Source organism: Psammomys obesus, unplaced genomic scaffold, assembly GCF_907164565.1.
Source record: "Psammomys obesus unplaced genomic scaffold, mPsaObe1.curated_primary_1811, whole genome shotgun sequence".
NCBI lineage: Eukaryota > Metazoa > Chordata > Mammalia > Rodentia > Muridae > Psammomys > Psammomys obesus.
Window position 1 is genome coordinate 10,502,568 of NW_026585580.1, and position 16,454 is coordinate 10,519,021.

Here is a 16,454-nt window from a genome sequence, read left to right on the forward strand (position 1 = left end):
CAGCTGCTGGTTATTAACAAGATATCAGCGCCACTACTTCACCTTTGGGATTATCTTTCCTTGCTGGTCATTGTTGTGGGTAATAGATGTTCCAGCTTGGTAAGACTAGTGATTGCTTTTTCTTTCCTGGAAACTTGAATAGCATTTTCCAACATAACTAGAACTAGTCCTAAGGGAGGAGGCACATAAGTTAGCTCCAGTTCAATTTCTCCACGTTCTGTGACTGAAGTGTGTGATGTCTGTGGCCTGAGGGAGCCAAGCAAGAGCAACTGCAACAAGTTACGTTATTTTGGGGTCTCTTGGACTCCACTGACCAACAGCTTAAAAGAAGGTTTCCATGTCTACAAACTATGCGTATGTTGGCTAGAATATGCCCTATAGAGTAAGCATTACTCCCATAAATTTATGTATTTATATGTACATGTACACATATTGTTTTTAGTTAAATATAAAATAATATCATTGCCTGTGGCTCTTTTTCAAATGTCTTTAGTGTTATTTATTCTTCCTTTTTCTCTTACTCTCCGTCTGGCTATTTTCCTCCCCAAATAAAGCTCTCCTCTTTTCTCCTTTCCACATTCAAAGCAACTATGACTTCTTTTTTTATTTTTCTACCTATTCCCCTTTCTCACACCCCCTCCCAATCCATCTCTACTTTCCTGGCTTCTGTGGCTACTCCAGGTTATATATGCACACGTGAAGGTTTGGAGGTAGGATCCTCAAATAAGAGAGAACATTCTGGTTAGTTATAGCAAATTTACCACCTATTAATGATGGGTTTAGCCTTCAATAATTGAAGTTGATATTATCAGAAATAATTAAAAGAAGAATAATGTACTTAATGGGTGTTAAAGTCAATGTTAACCTGTTTTTCATTTTCTTGATTAATAGATGGAACAGATTTTTTCATAACTCTGCAGTAATTATAGTAATTCTGTAAGTTTCATATTAATTTCTAATCTTGTCTGTAAAATACATATAACATTATAATTCATTGGCACAATTTCATATATATATTGAGACTCAAATTCCTTGTTCATTACAATTATTAGTTTGCTTAGGGTGACCATAGGCTGCTGCCTTAGGCGGTGTAGTCAAAGATGAAGAAAACCTCCAAAGGCTGCTGTCTCTTGATCTCACCCCTTGACTTTTTACAGGTTCTTCCTAGGGCTTACATCGCCTCTTTTTATTATTTTGTCTGAGTCCTAATCATCCTGTGCTTATGATGACACCAGTCTTACTACAATCAATCCACCTCATTTCAACTTACTCTTTGTTAAAAAACCAACCCTATTTTAAAATGAATTCATTTTATGGGACTTTTCGCTATCAGTTGATCAACATGAAATTTGGATTTAGAAACTATCCCACCATATGGCATTAAAGTTCTCGCTCCAAAGTTTGCACTGTATAAATTAGGGTGGTTTTTTTGTTTGTTTGTTTGATTGATTTAGGCTGCATTTTTGTTGTTATTTGTTTGTTTGTTTTTCTCGTTGTACCAGCAGAGAATTTTAGACAAAGAAATAAAATAATACATTTTTTTTGTGGTTGGTTAACCATAACAGTGTAAAGAAGAAAAACAAAGAACAGTAAATTGGAGATAAGTGACTCTGTAGAGGTTTCTGAATAGAGCTGCATGTGGAGACACCCTGAGGTCCTCAGCATTCTGTGGTGGAGACTGGGAGAGAGCATCATTCAGGAGGGGGTTCTGCTTCTTAGAAAGTGGTTTACAAGCTGCAAGCATCCAGTAAGCAAGCCTGGTGAATATGGCAAAATCCTCTTAGTGTCATTTGGAAGACAGCGTGTTTCCAAACAAAGGATTCTATTATCTTGTTGGTCAGACCTGCCTCAGCATCAGTCCTCAGTAAACAGCTGGTCCAGCTAGATTAACCCAAGCTGCCTACTACATAACGGACCATCAAAAATCAGTCTTGATCCTTAAATTGAGACAATTCATTTTTACTAGGGAACAGGACTCTGAAAGATTTGAATATGTTTTATGTTAATTGGATTTTTGACAATTTCATACACATATGTACTATGGTCTGATAATTCTCCCACAACCCTTTCTTACCTCTCTTCTATCCCTACTAACCCAACCTTCTTCCTACAAGTCCTCTTCCAAGGATCATGTCTTTTTGTTTGATTTTCTGACCAACTGAGTTTAACCAGGATCATGTGGTGGATTCACTAGGGGGTACTCATTTAAATTTTGTGATGAGCCTATCAAAGAAGAGATGTCTGATGTCCATTACTGAGCGTGGCTTATAGAAATTATCTTAAATAATCTTCACATAGTTAACATCAATTGAAATAATAAACTATAAATATAAGTTAAAGCTTTCAAGCTCAAGTTAACTGCTTTACCCTGCTAATCTAAACACAAGTCCTTCTTTTCTATGTTGCAATATAAATAACCACTTTTTTTTTTCAATTTTCATATTCTCACTTAGTTAAGATCAACAGTTAATGGCTTCAAGCTGGTCAAAAAGAAAGTGCAAATGGGACCTATTAAGATGTTACAGTGCTTCAGCTGGAAATGAAAATGGAATCTATAGGAAAGTAGATGGATCTGGAAAACATTATTAGAAGCAAATGACCCAGGCTCAGAGAGATGAATACCACGAATACTGTGTGTTCTAATGTGTGTGTCCAAGCTTCTAATTGTTAGTTGTATGTATCCAAGCCAGAGAAAATATGGATAAAACCCAGTAAACTAGAAAGGTGACCATATGCCTGAAAATTAAAGCGGATTTAAAAAAAAAAAAAAAGAGGTAGAAGGTGGGAAAGCAATCTGGGGAGAAGTGGGATACTGGATATAAAAAGAAACAGTGGAGAAGTAGGACAGAGAGATGAAGATGGGATCCATGAACTAGAATCAGCCAAAATGTACAAATACGGCACATGATTCTTTTTTATCATTTTATTTATTTATTTATTTATTTATTACAATTTATTTCCACATGATTCTTAACTTTATTAAAAATAATAGTTGCGATACACTGAATGGATGGCCTAGGATCTCAGGCTTGAAGCTAGGCGTCCATGTTGATGATTTCATTTCATATTCCCAGGTGGACCCATTAAGCAGATTCAAATCTCCACGCTGCTCTATAGGAGACTCAGATTCTAACAGGCCATCCAGGGATGGGGAGTTAGAAAGCTTCAACCTTGGATTAGACACAAATTTCAGGGCAGTTTAAAGCCCAGTCTGCCAGACACTGAAACATAAACTTTAGAAATTGCTTGTGGGTTCTGGTGCTAGTCTGGAATGTTTCTGTGTTTTCTAAACTGAAGACATATCTAGCTAGCTGAGATGCTGGTGACCGGGTCCTAAGTAATATGGACAGCATAGCCTGGAACCTCGCTTCCATCATGTACAATGGCCCATTGTACCCTGCGGCACCCACTGTACAGCATACTCGCCTGTTTCTGCCATAAGGTTAAGATCATTTCTAATAAACCTTGAAGCACAAGAGATATCTTAAGAGATCTTTATCCACCATAAAATTTGGTAAAGCCGGGATCATGGTCTCTGATACACATTAATATTGTTTTATGACTCTCACTGAGAGCTCATTCTGTGTCATTGGGAAAGATTTAGCTTAAAAAATTTCCTGAGGGACATCACTCATCAAACTATTGAAGTCTAAAGTCAGTATTAAGGACAGGTATATTCTCTATCTAAGAGGCTAATGTTAAAATAAGTTATTGTTAATAATCTGAAGAAGAACGTGAAAGCATTCATTATTCAGTGCTCTTTAACAAGATTTCCAATTAGTAAGAGAATCTTGTTTGCATACCTTGTATTTTTAATGAATATCATTCAAAATGGAATGAATTTAATTGCATAAACTTACTGGGAGATATTTAAAAAACAAATTATTTTAATAAATAAAATATCAGTGTTAAAATATAATTTCAAATAAGTAAAACATTATTCTAGGAAAATAGTACCTGAACCTATGTTAAAGACTCCATTTCACACATTAGTTAGTGAGGGAACTGGTAAGGTTATATTAGGTTTGAAGAAAGCTTAGAAGCTAAGAGGCTTTTGATAGTCAACTTGTTCAAGAAGCGTCAGGATAAGGTATAAACCGCCAGTTAATTCAATGAAAACTGGTTAATTTCTAACAGCTCATCAACATTTATGACAGCTTCTTTCACTAGGCAGAAATTATTTCAGTCTTCTGTGAGGTAAGCTATAAGTTGTGCTTCACCAACAAAAACATCATGGCTAACTAGGACCATGCTAGAATATCAGTAGGTGCTTTGCTCCTGTGGGCTCCAGGAAGGCTTTGCCCTTCTTTTGTCTGAAATTATTGCATTTTTAAATTAAAATTTCTGATAAGACATATTGCCTTAACCACTCAAATTCATATAGCAAATAATTTCTGTTTGCTCTTCAACTTCCTTGCTTGCTTCCTTCAACTTGCTCTTCAACAAAATTTCAAAGTGTAAATAAAAATGAATCTTATTTCCAAACTGCTAACAGTGTGAGAGGGAAAGAAGATACACAAAGCGTTACAACACCAATAAGAGGGATATGAATGAGTGATCATGAAGGAGGCCAAGGATTTTAGGTTGGGATCACTAAGAAAATGCTTTAGACCAAAAATATGAACTAAAGCTCACTGGAGAATGGGATGTTTGAAAACCCTATAATTAAGTAAAAAGTAAGATGCCCCGTTTTTTTCGAATGTAAACTTTGGTATATCTGTCTTTCTTTGTAAATGGGGAGTTTCATACATGTTAATCTCTAAATACAGCACTGCTACCTGCACCTTAATTTGCCTGTCTATTAAGCAGCTCCGTGTGCTTGCTTACATTTCAAAGTTTGCAAATGAATGAAGAGGAATGAACTAATTGAATAAACAGTATTATACAAAATTGGGCAAAGGGACGTCTGCATCAGAATTAAGCCTGTTCAAAAGGCAGACCTCAGAGCTCTTGCCTTATTCTGTATTCGGCTGTCAGTACCTGCCCTCCATAGCCCAGCATGGAATGCTACTGAAGCAGTTACCTGCTTCACTCAACAGTAGGAGCTGGTATTGCAGCAGGTGTTTAGCCAGCTGTTTGTCTCCTCAAGAGTGTGTCTGAAGTACCCCAGTAAGGAGAGAAGTGCTGAAATCTCTAAAGTACCAATTTATGGAAGAGCCGTGATTACTTAGGACAAGGTCAGCAGAAGCAAGATTTCCTAATGCTGTTTAAAATACACGGCAGTGCACAGCTTCTTTAGTTCTGTAGATTTTAGTTTGGGTATCCTATATTATATGGCTAATATCTGCTTATAAGTGAGTGTATATCATGCCTGTCTTTCTTTCTCTGGATTACCTCACTCAGGATATTTTCTAGTTCCATCCATTTGCCTGCAAACTTCAGGATTTCCTTGTTTTTAATATTTACTGGTATTCCATTGTGTAAATATGCCACAATTTCTGTATCCATTCCTCCTGAGGAGGATCCTAGGGAGGATGCTTAAATTTCATTCAGAATGGCAAACAGGATAGACACCAGAAGAAGTGGAGGAGAAGAAACAGGATGGGAGCCTACTATAGAGGATCCTCTGAAATCAAAGGAGATGCTGAGACTCAGAGCCAAACTTTGAGCAGAGCACAGGGAGTCTTATAGAAGAGTGGAGAGACAGAATGACATGGAATGGACAGGAACCCCACAAGGAGACCAACAAAATAAAAAATCTGAGCCCAAGGGGACCTGCAGAGACTGATGCACCAACCAAGGACCATGCATGGAGAGAACCTAGACCTCCTGCTCACATGTATCTGATTGGCAGCTCAGTCTCCATGAGGGTTTCTGAGTAAGGGGAGCAGGAGCTGCCTCTGTCATGAACTCGGTTGCCTGCTCTTTGATCACTTCCCCCTGGTGATGCAGTCTTGCCAGGCCACAGAGGAAGAATGTCCAGGCAGTCCTGGTGAAGCTTGATAAGCTGTAGTCGACAGCAAAGAAAGAGAACTCCCCCTTTCAGTGGACTAGAGAAAGGGGATGGGGGAAGAGAGAGGGATGGCAAGGACTCAGAGAAGTTGAGGCAGGAGGCTTCAGTTGGGATATAAAATAAATAAGTTGTGAAAAAAATGAAATTAAAAATTACATTGTAGCTTTTGAAATACAATTAGCTGATTTATGTTTATTGTTATTGAATAACGCACACATATGAATCTTAATGAGTTAAATTGTTAAGGAATAAAATCTTAAAAATAAAAATACTTCTCAACCCAGAAATCTGTTCATGAAGTGGTAAAGAAAGAAACCAATTGTTTTACTGAATGAACGTTAATCTTGACTGTGATAAGGATTCCGTATACTAATAAGGAAAAAAAAAAGAAACTCATGCTTGCTATAACCAAACAAATAAGACCCATGCCATGTATTTCTAGGTAAAACTAAAGCACCCTTACAAGTAAGAACACTTCAAAACACCATTGTCTGGGTGTAATTTTGCAAAACAAAAGCTAAAATTTGAGCCACTTTTTAATCTAGTTCAATTCATATAGTTTGTGCTAAATGGTTGTAGTATATTTTATATGATGAACATTTTATTCAGTATTTGTTTGAAATTAAGATGCATTTATCAGAAGAAAATATAATTATAATTTACTTTCTTTTTCTACAGCACTGAAAATTGTAATACATAATAACTATATCATAATATTTAAATAAAATATCATCTTATTTTCTGTTTTTAAAAGGCTTTGAAGTAAAAATGAATATAAACACATGTTTTTTAATGTTTCAATTTTCTTTACAACAAATTACTCAACAATGACAAATGCTTATGAGGTATATATTAAAAGTACTTTATACTTTTAAATTCAGTAAATTTCCCAGAATGTGCTTGAGGATGTTCTTAAGCCATGCAACAATTTAAACCAGTGATCTTCAACCTGTGAGTTGCAGCTCCTTTAGTGGCAAAAGACCCTTTCGCAAGGGCCACCTAAGACCATCTGAAAACTCAGATATTTACTACGTTATGATTCATAACAGTAACAAAATAGTAATTATGAAGCAGTAACAAAAATAATGTATTGTTGCAGGTCACCATCACAGGAGGAACTATTAAAGAGTTACGGCACTAGGAAGATGGAGAACCACTAATTTAAACCCTGTAATTACGAGGAAATCTGAATCATAACTCTACATTTACAACAGAAGTTCTTAGTGGATAGGGAAAATGATATATGCAAATTATTAGTAATATTTAAATTTTTACATCTAGCTTTTCAGGTGGGAACATTTCAAATAGGATGAGCATGATGGCAAGTTCCATCTCAAGACAGGTTTTTGGTTTCACAACAGGTCGTGTGCTGGCTCAAGGCCATGGTGCAGGATGCACGGAGCATGGATAGGAAAATCAAAGGCACTGCTGAGTAAAAGTACCAGCTGCAACTTAGGTTTCTATTATATGAAAATTTCTCTTATAATTTTGTATGAGCACCCTACTTAAGAAGTAGCCTGTTTCTTTTACTCCTGCAAAAAAAAAAAAAAAAAAAATGGCATTTGATGTAATGGTAAGGAAATAAGAAAAGTACACTCTCTGTGAAACGCCTCTGTCCTTCCTAAAATGACAGATGGAGAAGTTTTTTTCAGATTTAGTATTGATGCATTCACCACCAAACACTGAATATCCCATGGCACTTAGTGAGAAATGGTCTAAAATTACATAAATATCAATTTGATCTCAAAGATGTTATAAAAATTTATTAATATTCCTTAAGAATTAGAATATATTCTGGGCATAAGTACAAACAGACTTATAAAGCATGTGATAACCTCCAGAAACCATGAACTATAATGATTTCTGTTGGGAGAATCATACGTCAGTTACACTTGTGTTTAATAGGTACATTCTACAAACAAATACAAAATTACCATAGCAAATACACAGTAACATATATGGTATTAAAAACTACAGCTTTAAAGCATAAATTATCTAAAGTTCATATACTATATTCTAATCAAGCTTTCTCTTCTCCTAACTCCTCCCAGGTCCTCCCCACCCACCAAATACCCTGCCCTTTCTCTCTCTTTAGAAAACAAACTTGCAAACAACAAAACAATAAAAAAGGAAGAAACATATATTAAAAACGTTAAAAACACAAAACTTAAACTATAATATACAAACAAAAGACCAATATTGAGTAACCCTATATAGATTTCTTTCATATATGTATATATTTTGAGAAGCTTTTAAAGTTTTCCTAGGACCCCTCAAATGGCCCTGAGTGTGAGTTGCCCCTCCCTACTCAAGTTCTTTGCTTTCTAACAGCCTATGTGCATCAGCCTATAGGGAGAAATAATCAGAGCATGTGTGATTTTGATTGGCCTTATTGGAGTTTTAATGAGCGATTTAATTCCAACAGCATTGTCTGAAGAGTGAGCAAGTGCGGTGTTCCATAGTATCACCTTTAGGAAATGAATGAGACAAGGGAAACCAAATATTCAACTAAAATGTTTGGTGGTGCTGAGAGAGGAAGTCAGTGGTAGATCGCTTGTGTATCAGGCATGCAGCTCTGGTTTTAATCCTATGAAGTCGAAAGAAAAAAGTGTTGGGTGGGGGAAGGACAAAGGAAATGATATTTATGAAAACCACGATTTGGATGTTTTCAGAAAGGAACAAATTGTCATAACAGGAAGGATGTATAGATTTTTCAGATGACAAGAATATATCGATATCATTGATTTTATCCTCTATTAATAATTTCGCTTTATTTCTGGGTTGAATTTCCATTTTGTGCAATGAACTATTTTGTTCGTTGAGGTTAATACGCGTACTGCCAAGATTCTTGATGACAGGTAATTCTGGTGTTACCTGACAATAAAATAAGCTGTAGAAAGTAGGTATTCTATGCTGTCAACCTGGCAGTCAGTTTTCACAGGATTAAAGTAGCAGTGTATAGGAAAATGGGGGGGGGGAAAGCCTTTACTGGGTAAAATTAAAGATAAATACATAAATGTATCATAGGTATAAAAGTCAGAGAATGCAAATTCCATAGTGAAAATAATACTGTATAGTCAGTGGTAAACTTGTATTTGAAGAGAACAACGTATAGGGTATTCCTCACTGAATATTGAAAGTGAAGGATAAATTACAGAGGTAGGGTGAGAGGTTGGATGATTTCAGTTAACAGACCATTTATATATTCCCAAGGAAAAGGTGATAATAGGTTTTGAAAAATGGTAATTCGAAGCCATTAAAATATGTTTATTTCTGCCTGTGACCGACCCAGTACTGTATTTCCTGAAGTCAGCTGGGATTAGAATATAAACTAAAAGCAGCCTTCTCCTCTTCATTCCTCTCCCTAAAGGCAAAAGATTACATTTTTTAAAAATACAGATTAAAAACTGAATGGCCATTATTTTCATTGTCTGTCAGAAAAATATAATTGCATGGTCCACATCAATCAAATACAATGAAGAAGACCTGAGATCATAATACAAAAGTAAGACTAAAGCATAATACATCAAATAATAGTTTACCAAGGATATTTTAAACCTTGTCTATTTGATAAAATGCAAAATGATTAATGTAAATGTTCTAAATATATTATTGAAGTCAGCTTCTTCCTGCATTGAAACTGTACTAGCCTATCAGTGCTTTTCTACATATAATTCACATACTTTACCATTCCCCCTTTAAAGCGTTTTCGGGATATTTTAAGTGTATTCCCAGCCGCTGATACAGTCTCATAATAGACTATTTGCTTTACTATCAGAAGAAAGTTTTTTCTTAACAGCAGTCATACCAATTGCTCACTCCACTTCCTGACCTGCACTGATCTGCTGTGTGGTCTCCATTACCTAACTGGTCACTTCATAAATGGCAAATAGGGTGACTTTGGTTTCTGACTACTTTCACTTAGCATGATGTCTGTCTCCTACACAATGCTATTTCTGTATCATAGCTCCTGGTTCCTAACGATAAACTGTTTTACATATATACCCACATTTGCCTTATCAGTCCATCAGGAGATGGAGACAGGAATTCCCTATATATAATGCTGCTATAAACAGGTGATACAACTTTTTGGCATAATAGTCCCAATTCTTGTGAGTATGCCTAACTACTCACAGTGTGATGTGTGCACCTAACTACATATGAATAGAGCAAGTACTTTTCCAAAGTTGCTGCTTCATTTCCGTCAATGCTACATAAGGGATTTCAATTGCTCCACATCCCTGCCAGCACTAGGAATAGAAAAGTTGTTAGCAAATCTGGCAGCACTTCAATATGTTTCACATAACGGGCTTTTCAGGTCCTTTAACAGGCACAACACACCTACCAGGTCCTCCATGGGAAGCAAACGATACTTCCCTCTCCCTCCCCTGAAACGTGGGTCACGTGCGCACAGGTAGAGTGTGGTTATTCAAAGCACATTTTAAATGTGAATGTGTGTGTCCCACTGAATAACAGGAACACGCCTCTCCCAGCAAGGACAGCGGGCCTTGTCAGTCTCCGTAGCAAACTGTTTTGGTCTTTAGCGTCTTCTGGCCTGGGCAGCTAGGAAAGCATGCTCTCACTTAAAATCCAGCAGGGAAGTAATCAGGTCGCCATTCTGCATATCATGGAAGCCAATAGCACACAGAATGACACACAGGTGCAGACTGTTGTGCGGCTAAGATGTATTTTCTTCATCTGTCAATCTATGGGAAAAGGAACAGAGTAATCTGCCTCAGCATAAAGGTCAGGAGCGATGATCATAAATGAGAACAACAGCTGGTGATGGCCTCAGAGAAGCGACGTATGAGAAAAAATGGGAGAGGTACTCAGGCCTTGCCTCTAGTAGCTAATGAAAAACTTGGAGTTCCATCTTCATATTAGAAAAAAAAAGAAATAAAGAAAAAAAATCTTCAAGAAATTTTTTTTCTTTTTAAAATTTTTTATTATTATCACTTATTACAATTTATTCAATTTGTATTCTGGTCCTGTTCCCTCCCTTGTCTCCTCCAATCTCACCCTCCCTCACTCTTCTCCTACTATGCCCCTTTCCTGGTCCACTGATAGTTGAGGTCTTCCTTTCCTTCTATTTTTTAATTAATTTTTATTGCTTATATTAATTACAGTTTATTTATCTTTATAAAGGGCTGTGCCCCTATAGCAGAGCAATTATGGCTTCACATGAGTATATTTATGACAAACGCTCCCTTGACTGCACTTTTCAGTGTTAGTTTTTATACATGATTCACAACACTGTGAAGTAGATATAATAGTGGGACTCATCTGGAAGATGCCATCCATCCTGTCTTAGGGACAGGCATGGAAATGTGCCCACCCCACGATATCAGACCAGTGCCATGCCATCAATGACAAGCCAGTATCAGCTAATGGTTTTGCTAATAAAATCAGAGAGTAACATTAATCTTTGTGAAGGCACATGATGAGATTTGAGGATCAAATTCCTTTATGTCATGATATTTTCAATTCTTTACAAAACATTTTTCATGTAGAAAGCATGGTTATAGAAATACAACCAGGCCTCAATGTGTTCAGGATTAAGGAGATCAATCCCCCCTCCACCACGGAAAAACAAAGCAAAACAAAACAAAAACACCTTATCCATGTATTGTTTTACTCTTCTTAGAAGAGTTAATTACTGGTAAGGGAGATTAATCTGAGAAAAAGAGGAAGTTATGCATGCAGCTGATGGCTGCCAGTTATGGGTTGTTGGATGCCTGGTTCACCTTTTAAAAAACAAACATACAAGTAATATTTATAGACTGAACAGCTTCTGTTTATATACGTGTACATACATATATGTATATATTTGTGTGTGTGTGTGCGCGCGCGTGCACGCGTGCGCATAAGCATGTGTGTGTAGGAGTGTGTTCCTGTATGAATGTAATAACGGTGAGAAAAAGAGGCCATGGATTTGAATGAAAAGTGAGGAAGGGTATATGGGAGTGTTTGAAGGAAGGAAAGAGGAAAGAAAAAATGCTGTAGTAACAAGATAATCTCAAAAAATAACATCAAAAATAACAAGATACTTCCCATTCATTCTTATTAGCAGAACTAAAATATGGAAATGAGGAAGCTTTGAATTGTTATCAAGTCCAATGTAAATTCCTATTGGTAAATAATTTGCTCAGGTATAATTCTGGACTAGAGGGGCCATGCATGAGACTGGCGGTTCCTGGTGGCCACTGAGGCATCTGGTGGAGCTTCCTGCCTCCATTCACTTTTTGAAGATTATTTTCCATGTTAGACTTGGCAGAGTCAAAAAGTGATTTCTCTCCTCTGACACAGAAGCAGTTTAAGAATCTCTTTTCTCCTTGCTTAAAACTTCTGAGCCTTACCAGCTCCTCAGAGAGGCAGTAGTGAGAACTTACTTGGAAAACAGCTACCACATCGCAATGATCTGTGCCCACGCTAGCCCATGCCTGGAAGAAAATGGTAACGTCTCCTGGAGCTGTTAAATAAAAGTGGTCGGTCCCTTTATAGAAAGCATGTGCGTTTGTCTCTACCAGGACAGTGCAGAGTTGGTCACTGGTCACCCTCTCTGGGTGACCTGCAGGACTGGTGAAGGGCAGTGGTCTTTTGATGTTTTAGAGTGTTTGAGTCATGTGTTAGTTCCTGTTTAAAAAATCCATTTTTTGACATGTCTTCCCATCCTCCGTGTAAATGTACCATTGCATGAAAAGGAAATGTTCAGGCTTGTTCACTCTGAAAGTACACATTGGCACGCTGTGTCCTACACTACGACTGGGTGACTGGGTGCTTTTTTTCGTCACAGTGTGACTCTCTTGCTTTCAGTTTGGATCTTTCCTGTGACCCAACCAAAGCAGTAGCTGACAGTGTCTGTCTGTTTCTATGTAAGAGAAAGATAATCTCCCGGGTAAAAAGAGTGTGCAGGTGAATAATTATGTGCATTTGCTAATATTTTAAACGCTGCTAAAATGAGGGGAAATGTTATGCACTTTGAATCAGTGGCGATGTTTTGTCTTTAATTAGTGATAGTTAGAGATGATCTAACATATGAATAGTAAATTGTCTTTGTTTCTTGTTTATTTACTTACGTGCATGAGTATTTTGTCCGCATGTATGTGTGTACCACGTGTATGCAAAGGCCTGAACGGGTGTTGGATCCTCTGGATCTTGAGTTCTAGATCATTGCGAGGCCCCATGTAGATGCTGGCAATGACCCAGGAACTCTGCAAGAGAACCAAGTGTTCTTAACTGCCATCTCTACAACCCTTGTTTGAACTGGATTACATTATGATCACTTACAGTTAAAACAAAGACTTCTTTAATTCATTTTATTTTACCTTTAAGATGTCATTACAGCCACCTTTGGCATGGAATTATAAGGACTGTGTTATTAGTAGACAATTTCTTCTTTTATTGCTCAACAGAAAGATATCTACAATTCAAGTGATCTATTTTTGAATATATGTGTTTAAAAGCAAAACAGAATTGTATCTGCAATGTAGGAAGAATTTTACCTCTTGTCAACACCAAGTAATTGAAGTGTCACTACTTCAGTCTCCTAAAGTAGTGAGATGATTTCAGATAGTTAAATGTCATGGTTATTACGCTGTTGCTCATGTGTGCTTGTGCTCCATCCACGATTTCTGTCCTATAGGTGTAATACTAAGCATATTTGTGATGTTATTATTTTTAGCCAATTGACAATCTGTACCTGGTAACTGCAGAGTGGTCGTAGGCTCCTTCTTTATCTCTCTAGTTAACTATCGCACTGTTTTTCGAATATAGATTAGATTCATCTGTTCCAAATAAAGCACAGTAGTTGAGTTTTCATTCTGTACGTACATTTTGTCCCACATGTTTATGATGTACCCTATTAATGTTATCTGAGTAAATAGATGATAATTTAAAAAGGCGTCTACCTGACCTTCCCATAATCTTGCAAGACAGATTATGGGAATGTTTCACGTGGGAAAATATGACTGTTTCTTTACTAAGTGTCTGTGCATATGGCAACTAAGTATCTGTTGGAATACATGCACTAAGGTTTCTACACTGGCCAACAGGATGGTGACAGAGGAGACAATTCCAGAGCTTCTTAGATTAGCTGCTTTGTAGCAAATGATATGCTAGCTATGATGAGTCAATATTTGTTAATAGTTTTTGAAACAATATTTTTCTTTATTCTTTGAAAACATATTTGTACAGCCTGATGTAATTCACCCTCTAGTAATTCCTCCCAACTCTCCCCAAGACCCACTACCTGTCTTGCTTCTGACCTCAAGTACTATTTGATTACTACTAATTGCCCAGAGTGTCTACCAGAGCAATAAATCTCCCAAGTAGCTCTGATTCTGTGTGGCAGATAATAAAAGGAAAATTGGAACCAGAGGATGACTTCATGTCTCTCCACTCCTCCTAACTGGGTGACATTGGCTATAGTGAGTCTCTTCCAAATAGCATGCTTGTAACTAAAAACTAAGGAAAACAACACAAAGATATTTGTGTTATCCTGATAAATATCTTCATGTACAGAAATAATTTTAATATCAGATTTCTCATATGTCCATAAGACAGTGAGAATATATATGATTGTCACAAGATTTGTAAAAACGATTAACCAATCCATTGTAAAATTGTACCATTTTCTTAGTTGACCTACTTATTTCTTTCGTCTTTATATTAGTCTTAGAACATATCTAGTATACCAAGAAAATATTGTGGTTTTTTTCCTTAGATATATAACCCAACTACTCACATGCATACACATATCATATGTATTCTAAGTTGAGAGAATAAGTTCTTAAAATTATAAAGTATCATATATTACTCGTTATTTAAGTATTGACTTATTTTTATTTTTATTTTGTGTATGTGAATGTTTGCCTACATGTATACATTTGTGTCATATACATGTCTATGTCTGTAGAGGCCAGAATAGGGTGTCAGGTTTCCTGTAAACAGAGATGAAAGATGGTTGTGATGTGTCATAGGGGTGCTGGGAACTGAAACTGAGTCATACAAGAGTAGCAAATACTCTTAACTGCTTAATATCTCTCTGTAAACAATGTCTAAGTTTGGCACCTCTCTGTGGTTAGCTGAAGTATCAGCAGGGAATTCTGTCTGCATAGAATTAAAAATTTCAAGGCCAGAGAAATGTGTCAGCGGTTAAAAGAACATACTGATCTTACAAAATATCCAGATTTGTTTCCCAGATCACAACCACCTGTAGTCTACTTATAACTGTAGTCAGATCCAAGAGATACACCTCCTCCTAGCCTTCCCAGGCATCTGTAAACAAGCTCATACCCATCCAGAAACACACACATCCATACGCATAGTTAATAAATAAACAAATAAATATTTAAAAATAAAAACAAAACAAAGCAAAAGCTAACAAATTCAAACCATACGTCCAAAGTGCTTCACATTTTCAAAATGAAATACCTAAACTGAAAAAAAAAAATTTATGTATTTATTTATTCCCTCTATATCCTGGTCTTAGCCCCATCCCTCTTTACCTCCCAAACCCACCCTGTCCCCCACTTCCTCCTCCCCTATTCCTCAGCAAAAGGGAGCACCCTCTCCATCCACCCCATATCCTCTTTCTCTGTGGCCTGGCAAGGCAGTCTCTCCAGGGAGAAGTAACTAAAAAGCTGGCATGAGAGTCTATGTCAGAGAGAACTCCTGCTGCCCTTGTTAAAGAACCCACATGAGACCTGAGCTTCCCATCAGCTACATCTTTGTAGAGGGACTAGGTACAGTCCATGCAAGGTCCTTGGTTGGTGCTTCAAACTCAGCAGGCTCCTCTTGGCCCCATGGGAGAAAACCAACCCCTGACACTCTTAAGGATACACTGCTATGCTTGCAGATAGGAGTCAAGCAGAGTTGTTCTCTAAAAGGCTTCACCAGCAGTGCCTGGATTCAGGTGCTGACTGAGACTCACAACCAAACATTGAGTGATGTGTAAGGAGCCTTGTGGAAAAGTGGAGAGAAGGAGAAAAGGACCTGGAGGTGACGAGAGCTTCACATGAAATTTTTTTATAACAGTAAAATCTGTGATCAGTGAAGCCATGATTCTGACAAAAAAAAAAAAAAAATTCTAGTTAGGGTCCTGACAAATACTGCATTTCCCTCTCTTCTTCCTTATATGTGTATGGAAGAAATGAAAAACTTTAGAAAGAAATAAAAGGTGAGAAACATGAACTTGAGAAGGAAGAATGAAAGAGGGGAGAAAAGAGGAGAAAAGAAGGGATGTCTCTGGCTCTCTATTGCTCTGTCTCTCGCTGTGTGTCTCTGTCTCTCTCTCTCTCTCTGTTTCTCCCTTTCTCCTTCCTCCCTCCCTTCCATCCTATACAGTACTCCCTTTGAATATAACTTTTGTATACTTGGCCATAATAACTCCGAAGAGTGTTTGCTCGATACTGCTACCCCATTCTAGAATTGAAAATGACGAAAATTAAGATCTGTAAATCTATGTTTGTTATACTTTTCTCTTTATACAGAAAGGTGGGGG

The 16,454-nt window shown here is 37.1% G+C and overlaps 1 protein-coding gene across 3 annotated transcripts in view; it reads left to right on the top strand.

Annotated features, from left to right (window-relative positions):
* Positions 1–16,454, top strand: part of Khdrbs2 (KH RNA binding domain containing, signal transduction associated 2) — a 514,570-nt gene that overhangs the window by 332,897 nt on the left and 165,219 nt on the right. The window lies entirely within an intron of this gene.